Source organism: Leopardus geoffroyi, chromosome E1, assembly GCF_018350155.1.
Source record: "Leopardus geoffroyi isolate Oge1 chromosome E1, O.geoffroyi_Oge1_pat1.0, whole genome shotgun sequence".
In the NCBI taxonomy this organism is placed as follows: Eukaryota; Metazoa; Chordata; class Mammalia; order Carnivora; family Felidae; genus Leopardus; species Leopardus geoffroyi.
The window spans coordinates 49,238,915-49,253,491 of NC_059330.1; the positions used below are offsets into that span (position 1 = coordinate 49,238,915).

General features: G+C 52.9%; 1 long non-coding RNA gene across 4 annotated transcripts; it reads left to right on the top strand.

Moving 5' to 3' along the window:
- The first annotated feature begins 1,463 nt into the window (after positions 1-1,463).
- On the top strand, positions 1,464-14,057 carry LOC123603959. 4 transcript variants are annotated; one of them, XR_006715138.1, is made up of 4 exons: positions 1,464-1,627; positions 7,074-7,163; positions 8,340-8,392; positions 8,707-9,495. It is a non-coding gene; the product is annotated as an uncharacterized LOC123603959 (long non-coding RNA). The 4 variants fall into 4 exon arrangements; XR_006715141.1 differs by lacking the exons at positions 8,340-8,392; positions 8,707-9,495 and adding an exon at positions 13,742-14,057; XR_006715140.1 differs by lacking the exon at positions 8,340-8,392.
- The last annotated feature ends 520 nt before the right edge of the window (positions 14,058-14,577 follow it).

Consider the following 14,577-nt stretch of genomic DNA (forward strand, 5'->3'; position numbering starts at 1 on the left):
TATATATATATATATTATAGTACATTTGGAAATGAAGACCAGATGAGAAAAAAGTCAGACTTGGTCCCACCGACCAAAGATGGGCTTTGTTAGTAGATAGACATTCCATTCCATTCTTCCGGTTTTTTGTTTGTTTGTTTGTTTGTCTGCTTAACGCATCGGTTGTTGGCTTTCCCCCCTCTGCAGGGAAAAAGACTTCACTGCTTATTATCCCCTTCCCAATTGTCCATATGGAAGGAACTTGAGGGCATCACTCTGGTGGAAGGAAAGGCTGCAGGGTAGGAAAGAAGCCTCTTGGCCAAACAATATTTGTGTCAACTCAGCACTGTGCTAACTGGGGTGGCTTTGGGGAACAGCCACTGGAAACTGGGGGGATGTCAACTTCACACTCACCATCAAAGGGGCTCCGGAAATGCCAGGCCCACACTGCCACAATCTGCCGACCAGCGGCTGGCAGCTCTCTCTGCCCCCGGGTACTCTCAGCCCCGCAGCCCGGCCGTCCCGGCCGAGCGGTGCTCCTGGCTCGCTGCCCCCGGTGTGGGGTGCCTCCCAGATCTTGCTCTAGAACCAGAGAAGATCCGTGGGCAGTTCATTCTTCGCTGCAGCCTCTGCAGAGCTTACCTGCGCCAGGGCCGATGAGCACACGGCCCTTGTGGCTACTTGGTGTGACCTAACATCAGAAGCCAGAAAAGGAAGGAGCCACAGTACAGCTCCAGGACACAACATACTGGTTTCTTTCTGAATAGGGATTTTTTCAAGCCCCTTCTAACCCCAAAGCTCTGGCCACTCTGCCTAGACTGAGCAGAGAGGACACAGATCAAGCGCGATGTACCACAAGGTCCACCAGTCACTCCTGATGACGGGAGGAGCTGTCGCGGAACCGTGTGGCCATCGGGCCCAGGTGACAGCGTTCTGCTTCTCTTAATCGTGGTGGTGCTGCAGCACCAACACCTTTTGACTTCTCTCATTGGATTAGGTCTCCCGAGCCGGCCCCACAACCCGCACAGATGACCAGGGGTGTTCCCGAGGTCCCGCGTCAGTCATCGGAGCCTGGTATGTTCGCCCTTCTCCTTTACCTCCTGTCCCAGCTCACCCTCTTTCCCAGACCCGCCCCTCCGGTCCACGAGGACCCCCCTGTCCCTCCTCAGAGCACGGCCGCCGCTGCAAAGGCCACACAGACACCAAGGATCGCCCGGTCACCCTGGCAGGGCAGAGGGAAGGAGAGAAATGGGGAGAAAGGGTTTTGGATCCCCAGCACCAGCGGGCCTGGGACCAGACAGCTTTGCTGCTCCCTCCCCGTATGACCTTGGGAAGTTCCTCTTCTCCCCCCCCCCCCCCCCCCCCCCCCGGGGCTTACTTTCCTTGTGGGGGGATGGGACACGACCACACCCCACACCGGAAGCCCCTTTCGGCTCTCACAGTCCGTGACCGGAAGTGGGAAGTACAATAGGCCCAAGCACCGGAAGTGTTTCTGAACAAGCAACAGGATGGAGAAACCCTGGAGAGAGGAGTCAGGAGTTCCACGTGCTCTGTCAGCCAGCGACTGGTAATGACCTTGGACAAGCCTGCACCTCCCTTCATTTGTCCCTAAAGGAGAAATAAAAATACGCATCTACGTTCTTCTCGGGTTCGTGGCAAAAGTCACGAGATGGCAGATGGGAAGATGTAAAATTTGAAAGCAAAGACTGTGAAGGTATTCAGCGGCGCTGAGTCTGCAGGTTGGGGGTGGGGGCAGGGGGCAGGGGGCAGGGAGTGCCTTCAGGTCACTGTACCTGCCCCGAGGGTCCGGGAGCACAGTCTCTTATGAACCAGATGCCCGGATGTCCTGGTGTTTTACAGGCAGCTGTGAGGCCCAGGCAGGGCGGGGGGGGGGGGGGGGGGGGGGGGGGGGGGAGGGACGGAGCCACCTCCTAACCGTAGGGGAGCGGCCTCTGCGGTCGGTGTGCCACCCCGGTGGGGGGCTCTGGGAAGAATGGCAAACGTGAGGGGCAGGATGTGGCATTGGTCTTCGGCCCAGTCCAGAGAGGGGTGGTAAGAAACACAATGGCGTATTCTAGAGTTGGTGACACCAGGAGTATTCTAAGAAATCAAAGGAGAAAACTAGGCCACCTGTCAGGCTCTTTCTGAAGAGCTGTAACACTCAAGAAGGGACATGGGCAAGGCCACCAGCCGGGGAGCACACGTGGCCACCAGGGCCTCCTGGCCTACCAGGAAGGACACCTGGCCACCTGGGCTCCAGGCCAAGGGAGGAGAGGGACCGAGACTCCGGGGTTCCCATGACTCTGTTGGTGCAGGCTCGGCCTCACAGAAGGTCATTGTTCTCCACACCCCTTTGTTGTCCTTTCCCAGGCGCCAGGCGGGTGGAAACTGGGAGGCACGGGCGACCCAGAGATAAAGTCTTTTTATGAGCTTCCTGATTTAGCTGAGAGAGGAACTTGGCCAACTGGCACGGTCGATGGACAATCCCCTCTACCTGGTGCCTTCTGTGAGAGGGACACTCTTCCCGGTTCAGATGGGAGGGTGCTGGCACCCTCAGGGGAGGCTTGTGCTGGGTTGCCTGGGGACAGAGGTCCAACCCAGGAGGACAGTAGCAGGTAAGAGAAGAAAGCTTTGCTCGCCCTTCTGTGCCCAGCCCCACATTCCAGCAAACACGTGCTCAGAAAAAGAAATCTGGCCATCACTTTTGGTGCTGTATGGACTAGCAGATCATTTCTCAAAGTTCTTCTGGAAATGTCTCCTGACTCCCCCCAGGGAAAAGGAAGGTGAAGGAAGCTTAAAGGAAAGCCAAGAAAACAGCCACATAATGGGTCTAAATTCCAAATGTACAGGAGAGATTTGGAGGTGAACCCTGAAACGTCATTAGTCAGGCTCAAGGGGTTTTAAATGAGGCAGTGGGAAATGCCTAGTCTGGGAAATTAAGATGGGGAGAGCCAGAGGGAGAGGTGTTGAGATTTTAATTAAAATAAACATTTATTTATTTATTTATTTATTTATTTATTTATTTATTTAATTTATTTATTTTAGAGGGAGGTGCAGGGAGAGAAAAAAAAATTTAATTTTTTTTAAGTTTATTTATTTATTTGGGTTGGGGGGGCAGTGCGCAAGCAGGGGAAGGGCAGGAGAGGGAGAGAGAGAAGGAATCCCAAGGAGGCTCCAGGCTGCCAGTGCAGAGCCTGACTCAGAGCTCAAACTCACAGCCCATGAGATCACGACCTGAGCCGAAACCAAGAGTTGGATGCTTAACTGACTGAGCCACCCAGGCGCCCCTAAAGCAAACTTTTTTTAAAAATTTTTTTTTTTCAACGTTTATTTATTTTTGGGACAGAGAGAGACAGAGCATGAACGGGGGAGGGGCAGAGAGAGAGGGAGACACAGAATCGGAAACAGGCTCCAGGCTCTGAGCCATCAGCCCAGAGCCCGACGCGGGGCTCGAACTCACGGGCCGCGAGATCGTGACCTGGCTGAAGTCGGACGCTTAACCGACTGCGCCACCCAGGCGCCCCTAAAGCAAACTTTTAATACAAGACGTACATGTGCTTGATTAAATGGTCCAATAGGACAAAAAATACACAGTGAGACGTTTACCTTTTTCTCCCTATCCCTCAGTTTCTTAGGGCTCCTTCCAAGAGGCAACTACTCTTACTGACATCCTAGGGTTCCTTACTGGATGATTTTTAGAAGTTATTTCTTACAGATCCATATGAGGCTATAGTGTTTGATATCTATGTGAACGTTATCTCCAAGGAGGGAAGGAGGCTTCTCTGATTACCTCCAACGCGAAGGGAGCTAAATTTATGTCCCGGCGGCAGGGACGGCGATGAGGCACCAGGCTGGGGGAGACCAGTGGTCAACAGATGCGCAAACAGAACTGGAAAACATGAGGTCCTAGAGGTGCTGTGCAGAGAATTAAAATAGAGGGACGCACTAGGGAGTGACTGAGTGGTCACTCCCTATCTCCCTCTGAGGAGGTCACTTTCAAGGTGAATAATAGGAATGAATACATCTCCTCTCTCTTGGTCCACCTTGTGGCATCTACAGTATTCAGTGCTGAGGGCCGCCCTGCCGCCCGGCGTGTTCTCCTCTCGCTGGACGCTCACACACTGATGTGCGAGTGTTCGAGTGTCCACCGTCCGGGTTGGACTGTCCACCGTCGGTTGCCCATTATTCCCGCCCACCTGCTTCCTTATACCAGAACTGAGACCCCTCACCCCTGGCCCCACCTCACCCCGAGTCCCTCATCCCACTCGGGGCATCTGTGAGTAGCGTGTGGGCCATCTGGAAGGTGGAGGAGGCCACCCTAACTTCTGCCAGCCCTAGACCATCTTCTCGATGCTGTTTTGTTTTAACAGATTCCTGGCGTGAACCACCTTTGTCTTCCTTGGTTTCTCCAGAGGACCGTAGAAGAAAATATGCCAGTTCAGGGAGCACTGTGGTTAGCAAACTCTTGGCACCTACTAACCACATATCTGAACAATAAAGGAGCTCATAAGATCCTAGATCACCCTCACAGCCTTTTACCCCCGCGTCCAACACACCAAGCCTGAGCCCCTTTGAGCTGGGGGGAAACCACCTCTCCAGGAATGAGAGCATTCCCGTTTCTTCCCTGCCCTCTCTCCTTCCTTCTCCCTTATCTCCTTCCTCCCCTTCACAGTTTCAATACTCACATATGTGTGCTCAGTCAACGTACTGTTCACTGTTGCCTGTTTTTTGTACTTTATATTAACAAAGTCACATGCATGTTGTCTTCTAGAATTTGCATTTCTTTTCTTTTTTTAAGTTTACTGATTTATTTTGAGAGAGAGAGAGAGAGAGTGTCCGTGCGAAGGGGCAGAGAGAGAGGGAGAGAGAATCACAAGCAGGCTTTGCACCATCGGTGGGGCTTGAACTCACAAACCGTGAGATCACGACCTGGGCCAAAATTGAGTCGGATGCTTACCCGGCTGCGGCCCGTAGAATTCGCCTTTCTTCATCACATTTTGGTTTTGAGATTTCTTTTCAAGTTCACGCTCACAGCCGTAGTTCGTGTTTGCCAATCAATAGCGTTTATTTACATTAAATGACCACAGTTTGTCTCTTCCGCTGCTGCCGGACTTTGAGGCGGCTTTCCATTTCTTACTATTGGGAACAGCGCTGTACGGAACATTCCTCTCCCTGTCTCCTGGTGCACATGTGGGAGATAACCAAGGAGCGGAATTGCTGGCTCGGAGTGCTATGAGCAGATCTGACCTGTTAGACAAGACAGAACTCTTTCCCATGGGAGGTTTCATTTGAAGAAAGTTCTCTGTAAGGTTGGAGAAAGGGAACACAGGGCTGGGTGGGCTCAGAAGTATCTGCTGTAGTCATTATGAAGGCAGCTGTGAGCTTTTGAAGAGTAATTCTGCAATTCTGATAAGTAAGAAGCAACATAACGTGATGCACTTGGGCAACTACAGAAGGAGCTTACCCTGCGGGATGCATTTGTTAATACACAGCGTTTCTGCTGCCATGGAATAGAACTCCCTAAGTAGAGGAACCGTGACCCACTTAATTGCAAAAAAGAGAGGGAGGTGGTCTGCAATCTAAAGAGGACCGGCTTGGGGCGCCTGGGTGGCGCAGTCGGTTGGGCGTCCGACTTCAGCCAGGTCACGATCTCGCGGTCCGGGAGTTCGAGCCCCGCGTCGGGCTCTGGGCTGATGGCTCAGAGCCTGGAGCCTGTTTCCGATTCTGTGTCTCCCTGTCTCTCTGCCCCTCCCCCGTTCATGCTCTGTCTCTCTCTGTCCCAAAAATAAATAAACGTTGAAAAAAAAAATTTTTTTTTAAAAAATAAAGAGGACCGGCTTGAGCCCTGGGTGTTATATGCAGGGGATGAATCACTGAATTCTACTCCTGAGATCATTATTGCACTATATGCTAAGTTGGATGTAAATTTTAAAAAATATTAAAAAATAAAAAACACATGTAAAAACAGAGTCAGGGAATCCTAGCCTGTCAATGGGACTTTTCAAAGTGCTGAGTGAAAGCCAGGGGCGAGGGCCCAGTTATCCAATGGAACAGTCTCTGAGTGGGGGATGAGACACTCTCGCTGCTCAGTCAGCATGAACTTGCTTGAGGGACCATCAGTCTCTCAAGGCTTTATCTCGCCTCCTGAGCAAACTGACAAAAATCCCCCTTTGGAGCCCACCTGGCTATTGCATAGCCATAGGGACTATATTGAGGGGTATTGCTCTGCCAGCCACCTGCTGGGGCCTCCCTGTTTGGGGAGGCCTCCCTCTCTTCCTCTCACCCTCCTACCTGCAGCCTTCCTATTCCATCATTTTATTCATAATAATAGGAATTAAAGCTACTCCCGTGGCTTTGATTTTTCTTGTTTCTGTTCATTGGGATGCAAATGGCAATACATAGACTCATACACACACACAAATGAAAATCAAGGCCATTGTTTACCCCAGTGGATTTTATACACAACATAGGCCAAAGTGCATCCCCGTGGATGCGCTTCTCAAGATGCAGATCTGTCATGGGGTGCCCACGTGGGCGATGCCATAGCTTTCCTTCACCCGTGCCAACCCAGCGTACGTGTGACAAGATGGCTTCTTTCCATGCTTCCATTTTCCGGTCGAGTCACATAGTGCTTGGGAATCTGTGAAATATTTTCATCAGCCTCGTTTTATTAGATTTGTACAACCCACTGAGCAAGCAAGAAAGGATTATTTCCAGGTATGCCGGATGAAGAAACTGAGGCCCAGAGAGGTTGATGGATTTGCCCAGGGTCACACAGCCAAGACCTGCCTTTGCTCTTCTCCCATACCACATGAGCTGGGTCGCCCCATCTCTGATGCCGATACATGCTTCTCAGGAGTTCAAGTGTGATTCGGGCAGAGATTCTCTCTGTCTGGGGGGCTCCACCTGCTGAAAGTCACCAGGGAAAGTCACCCCACAGAGCGTGACGGCCAACCTATGTCATCGGGGCCCTGGCCCCAGCTGTGTCCTCCAAGGAGCCAGTCCTCGTCCTCGGAAACCATTCGCATCACCAGGGTGATAATGACCGTATGGCAGGAACGAATAGTAACTTCCCACCTTGCTCTGATTTTCAGGTCTCTGCCCCGTTGCTGAAGGTAAAGGTCCTGAGAAAAACCAGCATCGACCGCAGCTGTCCTCAGGGATACGTGTACACTCAAGATAAGGTGAGTTGCCCCAACCATTTTATGATACTAATTGTTGGGGAACAGGATATTTGTCCTCAAACACATCAACGTGACCCTCCCAGCCTCCCTCTGCGCGGATTAAAACAAAGCCATTTGCTTATAAGAAGCGCGCCACCCCTCCCTCCCAGAACTGTAGCGTGTATAGTCCCTTTTCTCCCCAGAAAACCGAATTTCCAGACGGCGTGCCTTGCCCCAGCAGGCCTCTGTGTGGCTTGAACAAATAATGCAAAACCTCCAACCGCCCCTACAAAGAACCCGCTCCTGCCACATGGGCTCCGTTCCATTTCATTTTCTTTTCTTTTGTTTTATTTCATTCGGGTTTTTTTATCCGACTAATGATTTTTGGTTGTTTTTTCTCCTACGCTCTCCCCCGCCCCAACACCTCCGGTTGTACACAAAGTAATTCTAAACTGTAAGCTACTCCTGACTTAACTGCTTATTAAAAACACTAATATGCTTGGCGGCTTTGATGTCTGCCCAACAACAAAGGGAGAGAGTTACTCTGGGTCACTGTAATCCTTGATTTGTCACTAAGTTATGACACCCAGCAGAGCTGTGTGACAGTGCAAATCAATCATCCTGTGCTCTCGGCGGGGCCTTCCCTGCCTCCCGCCAAGCCTCTGCAGTGTAATTAGCTTTTTTCACACTACCATAATGTACATCTGCAGTTTCAGCAAGAAAAAGAGACGGAGGAGAGCTCACTGGAAAGCACAGGCCTAAAAAAAAAAAAAGTTCGTATCATGGGAAAAAAAAAAAAAAGTCTGAAAGAGAAACATCAGAGACCTTTGTAAGTTTTTGCTTCTGAGACATTATACCTGAAATACACAGGCCCGGGGTACTTCGAATTGTTAAATGTAGATGTTAAAAACAGCTCCGTGAAACCCTTTACGGAAGGCATATCTGATGGTGTTTATAGGGCTTCTAATTCTTTGGGGATGGTCCGTGTCCTGTGTTTCTTCTCCAGCCCCTCCCCGCCCCTCCCACCCGCCACCGGTTGGTCATGCGGAAATTCTTGGAACCCCAGCCTTCCCTGAGCTGACCAAGATCCAGAAGGCAAGACCTCGATTGCAGCCAAGTTTTGCAAAAGTTTGCTCAAATTCTTCAGGTGGGGTGGCGTCCCTGAGTGAGAAGCTTGTTACTCTGTTCATTTTGCAGTGGTAAATAACACCCAGCAAAGAAGAAAGCCAGGGAGGAGGCTGACAGCAGGGGTGAGAGCGATTCAGGCCGTGGTGTCAGACACAGAGTGACGCTTTTGTGTTGGCCCAGGAGGGAGGCAGACAGATGAGATCCAGCGACTCCGCGCATATTGGGGGTGCTCAGGAGGCTGTCTGGTTCCTCTGGAAAACCTTCTGCCAGGGATGGGGGCGGGAGACAGCCAGGCGGCTTTCGGGCTTTCCTGGCCGGGCTTAAAATGGGCTGGGGGTTGGACGTTCTCCTCCCAGATTCTCCTTCCTTGCCTGGTTGGGGGGAATTGGGCAGGGCGAGGAGTCAGGTGTGTCACCACGCAGTATCTCCTTTTCAGGTGATGGCTCGTGTTTCCTGCAGGGAGGGAAGCCACATATCCCAGGAGGCCGGAGCCCAGCTCTCCGGTGGCTCCTTCCACCCATTTTGGGTGGGATTTCGTAAGAACCCGGCCCCTGTTTCTTACATCTCTGTCCCTAGCTCCTGGGCACGCTGAGTGAATGGACAGGCTCTGACTGCACAGCCCTTCCGAGACTGTGCTGCCGGGCTCTGGGGGTGTGGGGCTCCTGCAAAGGTCCTGGTGCAGCCGTCAGGATCTTCTCCCCATCAGAAGCCCGCCAGGTCAGCGCTGCAAGGAAAGGAGCTCAGCAAACTCTGAAAAGATATGGAGGAAACTGAGCTGCACATTGCTGAGTGACAGTCTGAAAAGCCTGCATACTGGATGATTCCAACTAGAGGACATTTCTGGAAAAGGCAAAACTACAGAGAAAATAAAAAGATCGGGGGTTGCCAGGGCTTGGGCGGGAGGGACGGATGGATAGGTGGTACACAGAGGGCTTTTAGGGCAGTGACACTCTCCTGGGTGGTGCTATAACGATGGATACATGTCATTCTACGTTTGTCCAAACCCATAGAATACAACACCGAGAGTGAATTCTGATCGACTTTAGTTAATAGTGGTGTATCCATACTGGCTCGTCAGTTGCAACAAATGTGCCACTAAGGCGAGAGGTTAATTACAGCTTAATAACAGGCAAGGGGCGCCTGGGTGGCTCAGTCCAGTTAAGTTTCTGACTCTTGACTTCAGCTCAGGTCATGAGCGTAAGGTTTGTGAGATCGCGCCCCTGCACTGTCAGCACAGAGCCTGTTTGGGATTCTCTCTCTCCCTCTCTCCCCCTCTCCCCCATTTGTGCTCTCTCTCTCTCTCTCTCTTAAAATAAATAAATAAACTTAAAAAAAAAAAAAAAGAGGTTACTAACAGGGGAAATTTCCAGGGCAGGGGTGGGGTATGGTGAGAATTTGTAGTTTCCACTGAATTTTGTCTTAAACCTAACTAAAACTGCTCTAAAGAGGAAAGTCCATCAATTTAAATTTAAAAAAGGGTCACGGAGGCAGAAGCCACAGAAATAGGAAGAAGGGAGAGGTGAGCTAGGGGAGGCTTCCCTGGGCACCTGTGATGTTTATTTTGTAATGAGCTGCCAGAGGGCATCCGCTGAAACCATGGTTACCGGAGAAACTTCCTCTCTTTCCACGACCGGCCTTCTCCTGACCTCGCTCGGAGCATTTAGTGCAGGTTACCTCCCTGTCAGTGACACGCAGACCTGAGTCAGGCCCCCATTCCTCATCAAATAATTCCCTGTTTTATGTAATGGATGGATGTCAGCAACATCTGGAAAGGCCCATCGCCTTTTCAAATATATGAAGAGAATGTTCTCTGGTGAATCCTGGGGAGGGAAGAGGTACCCCCATTTCAGAGCAGAAAGTGTTCTTTGAGACCGTGTGGTTGGGGGCCCCCAGAGAGGTTCAGCTACCTGGCCAAGGGCACACAGCCAAGCATGGGCAGAACTAAGATTCACTTCAGGACTCCCGACCTTCTGTCACGTCCGGCGTCCTTCCGCCGGGCCAGACTGCTAAACGGTCATAGGAGGTGGTGAGGTCATGGAGGCGGTGAGTGGAGAGGGGCACTTTCAGGAGGCCTGAGTCCCAGTCCCACGTCTCTGCTACCTTATTAAGTCTCACACCCACCCGTGCGTTGGTCCACTCTTCTGTAAACCTCTCCCTCCACCAGCCCAGATGGATTTCGTCTCCGACATGGCAACACTGGTAATATTCTGGTTCTCACCAGCAGTTACGAGGCTGGAGGCGTTTTGTAAAACAGAAAGTGTCCTGTGCCCGTCGGACTCCAGAGGCGGGTCCTTTATTCTTCCCAGAGAGGGACAAGGGGGTCGTCGCTTAGTTATTCCCGGCTCCGTGGGCCTGGGGTGGGGCCCAGGCTGCCGGCCACCCTCCAAGCGGCAGGTCGAGATCCCTCCGGTGGTTTTCTCTTTCCTACGAGAGAAGGATGCTCGGGGCTGGGCCCAGCCTGGCCGCCTTCTCGGGGTCCGGCTCCTGCCACAGAAGCTGCAAGGCCTCGGCCTCCTCAGCTCCTGGGGATCAGTGGCCGGGGCATTCAGAGCTGGGCGGCGACAAGGACCTGTGGAGTATTCTCTGGACCTTTGCTTGTTTGGGCTCCTGTTCAATCAGACAAGGAGCTGTCAGTCTCTCCCTCCTCCCCTGCCCTCCCCCCCCCCCCCACATGTCTGACTCAGGACAGTCGCCCCCTTAGAGGCCCAGCCTCACCAGACACTTCAAAGGCTTTCCCACCAAGGGGCTGGGGCGTCCCGTGAAGAAGCCCTCTCAGCGCTCAAGGGTCGGCTTCAAAGGCAGAGTGTAACCGGGGGGCCGGCCCCCCTTCTGAGAGGCCTTATCACTTTGGGGGTGGCTCCCCTCAGGAAGGGCCACCTCATCACAGAGGGGAGGGATGTCCCCTTTGCAGGAAGGGCCTTGTTGCCCTCCCTCCGCGGCCCTCCCCCACCGGTCCTGGGCCGCTCCTGGCCCCCCTCGTGTCATCTTGGCTCCAGGAAGATGCAGGTGAGGTGGAGGCCGGGACAGGTAGGGCACAGGCCTGACTCCCCCATGCGTGGGCACCCCGGGTCTACTTGCCTTTGTCCCCTGAGAGCACCAACAGAGGCGCCCACGTTCTCTGAAGACTGTAGCCGCAGGAGTGTCTCGAGGCCAACATAGTTTACAGTCTCCACAGGCGGGCTGGGGACCCGGCGTGCCGTAAGGACACTTGGGGCATAGGGGGCGCAGGTCACCCGTCCCTCCCCCCCCCCACCCGGCATGCTGGACGGGGCAACTGGCCCTGTGCAGGGCCATTGGGCATCCTGGACAAAGAGGCCCACAGAATATCCTCCCCGGTCGGGTGACAGTCAATTGCACACCTCCGCCCCAGTTCGGAGCGCCCCCTGGCCTCCAAGGGGCTCCGTGGTGGTGGAGACGCCTCTCCAGCCCAGTCAGCCGTGGAGACCCGCCCTCTGGGGCTACACACATGGGATCCTGGGACGCAGCCTGGTGTCCTTCCTGTGGCTCTCCCGTGTGGCGTCCTGTCCCCCCAGGGCACCAAGGCAGGTCACTGTGCTTCCTCCTGTCTTGCCCCCTCCTCCTCTGGTTCCCAGACCCCCGACGCACACAGATGCACGCACACACTCTCTCTGGCACTCACACTTCTATGCACTCATTCACTCCACACTCCACACTCACACTAACGTATGCATGAACGTTCACCTGCCCACACACACATACGCGCCCCACACCTTTACACACTCATTTACAGACACACACTTCTTGACACATACACTCTAAGCACACACACCCAAAGCCCAGGTTTTTGACACAGGCCCTCTGAGGGGAGGCCCCCACCGTCTTATGCGGGCTTCCGGCCCCCTCAGCGTCCTGGGAAGGGAGGCAGGAGGGCGCCTCTGTGCTCTGGGGGACAGAGAGCCCAGGGAGAGAGCGCGGCAGGGAGATGCCCGTGTCCCCTCGAACCAGCCCGGACGGGAGCATGCGTCCGCGGGGCTAGGGACTCAGCTAGTCATGCCGGACGCCCCAGACGGTTTTTGACCCGGTCCCCTCCCCCTCACCATGTTGATAAGAAAGGTAATTCAGGCTCACAGAGAAAATTGAGAGCGTACAGAAAAGAGAAAGGAAAGGAGGTAAACCTCACGCAGTCTCACCGCTTTCCGAGGGAGAACCGTCGTTAACGTTGCCGCGTGCACAGGGCAGCCAATTTTCCTACCCCACCGTCGCGGTTAGTTTTATGCCTAGCTGGGCCGTGGGCATCAGTCACGCCTTTTCCTTTCTTTATTCCGACACTTGACCGTCCCGGGCCCGTGCTGGCCCTGGGGTGACTGCCTGGGTCAAGCGTGGCCGATTGCTAGCGAGAGCACAAGACTCACCTGCGCTAAGGCCTTCTGAATGCAAGCCAGCCAATCGAGAGCCCACGCCCTCAGCGCCCCTTTCGGACCCTCACCATCCTTTGCCCTAGTCACCACGGAGCCAGGTGCCAGGCCAGCAGAGGCAGCCCCGTGCCCCGGGGCCCGCTGCAGTTACTTAGACCCGCCAATCCCAAGTCTGTCTCCCCAACTCACCCATTCCATCCTGTGGAAACCACAGTACAGACTCTTGTCCGTGCTCTCCCCTTGGTCTCTCGGTCTCTCTGCCTCCTGACGAACCCTGGTGCTTCCCCACCTGCCCCCTCCATGCACCCTTCTCTCGGTGGGAGGGGCCCCCCTCTTGTGATGTGTGAGTATAACCGCCATCTTTTCAACGTTTATTTATTTTTGGGACAGAGAGAGACAGAGCATGAACGGGGGAGGGGCAGAGAGAGAGGGAGACACAGAATCGGAAACAGGCTCCAGGCTCTGAGCCATCAGCCCAGAGCCCGACGCGGGGCTCGAACTCCCGGACCGCGAGATCGTGACCTGGCTGAAGTCGGACGCTTCACTGACTGCGCCACCCAGGCGCCCCACCGCCATCTTTTCAATGGCAGTCGTCTCCTGATCTATTAGCCTCGCCATCCCTGAGTCATAATAGAACCCATGCTTTTAAAACACATTGCTACAGTCTAAATATTTGTGTCCCCCTCCCCACACACAAATGCATATGTTGAAATCCTAAACCCCCAAAGTGATGGTATTAGAAGGTGGGTCCTTTGGGGAAGGCGATTAGGTCATGAGGGTAGAGCCCCCAAGAATGGGATTAGTGCCCTTATAAATGAGGTCCCAGAGAATCTGGTCACCCTTCCCGTCTTCTGAAGACACAGCGAGAGGTCAGCAGTGTGCAACCTGGAAGAGGGGTATTCACCAGATCCCAGCTGTGCTGGCACCCTGACCTTGGGCTGCCCAGCCTCCAGAGCTGTGAGACATATACGTTGTTGTTTATAAACCACCTGGTTTGCGTATTTTATAGTAGCAGCTCAATGAACCAGGATTACGACGTCCCCAGCTATTCAGTCAGATACTAATCTATGTGTCGCCATGGACTGTGTTTTGTAGATGTGCTTAATGTCCACCGTCAGTTGGCTCTAAGTAAAGCAGATTGTCCTCCGGCATCTGAACGATCCGCATCCGATCCGTCAGAAGGCGTTACGAACAAAACTGAGGTTTTTGAAGAAGAAATTCTGCTCTATTGGCTGCAACACCAAGTCCTGTTTATGTTCTGTTTCTCTGGAGAAATCTTTCTTTACTCGAAGGTCATGGAGATATTCCCCTGTGGTGTCTCTTTCATATTTAAATCTAAAATCTATCCGGAATTGATTTTTTTTAAAGTGGTGGTAAAAATGCTTAACATAAGTGAACCACCTGAACCGTTTTTATTTTTTATTTATTTACTTATTTTTAATGCTTATTTATTTTTTGACAGAGAGAGAGAGAGACAGAGCATGAGGGGGGAGGGGCAGAGAGAGGGAGACACAGAACCCGAAACAGGCTCCAGGCTCTGAGCCATCAGCACAGAGCCCGACGCGGGGCTTGAATTCACGGACCGTGAGATCGTGACCTGAGCTGAAGTCGAACACTCACCCGACTGAGCCACCCAGGCGCCCCATGAACCATTTTTAATTGTACAGTTCAGCCGTGTTCACTGTATTCACACTGCTGTAACATATCTCTAGAACTTGCTTCCGCCTCTTGGCTGTTGTGAATAATGCTGCCGTAAACATGGGTGTGCAAACACCTGAGGCCACGCTTTGAATTCTTTGGGATATATATACCCAGATGTGAGCTTGCTGGATCATTCAGTAATTCAATTTTTAATTTTTTGAGGATTCTGTACACTCTTTTCCATGCCTGCTGCACCACTTTATATTCCCACCAACAGTGCCCCAGGGTTC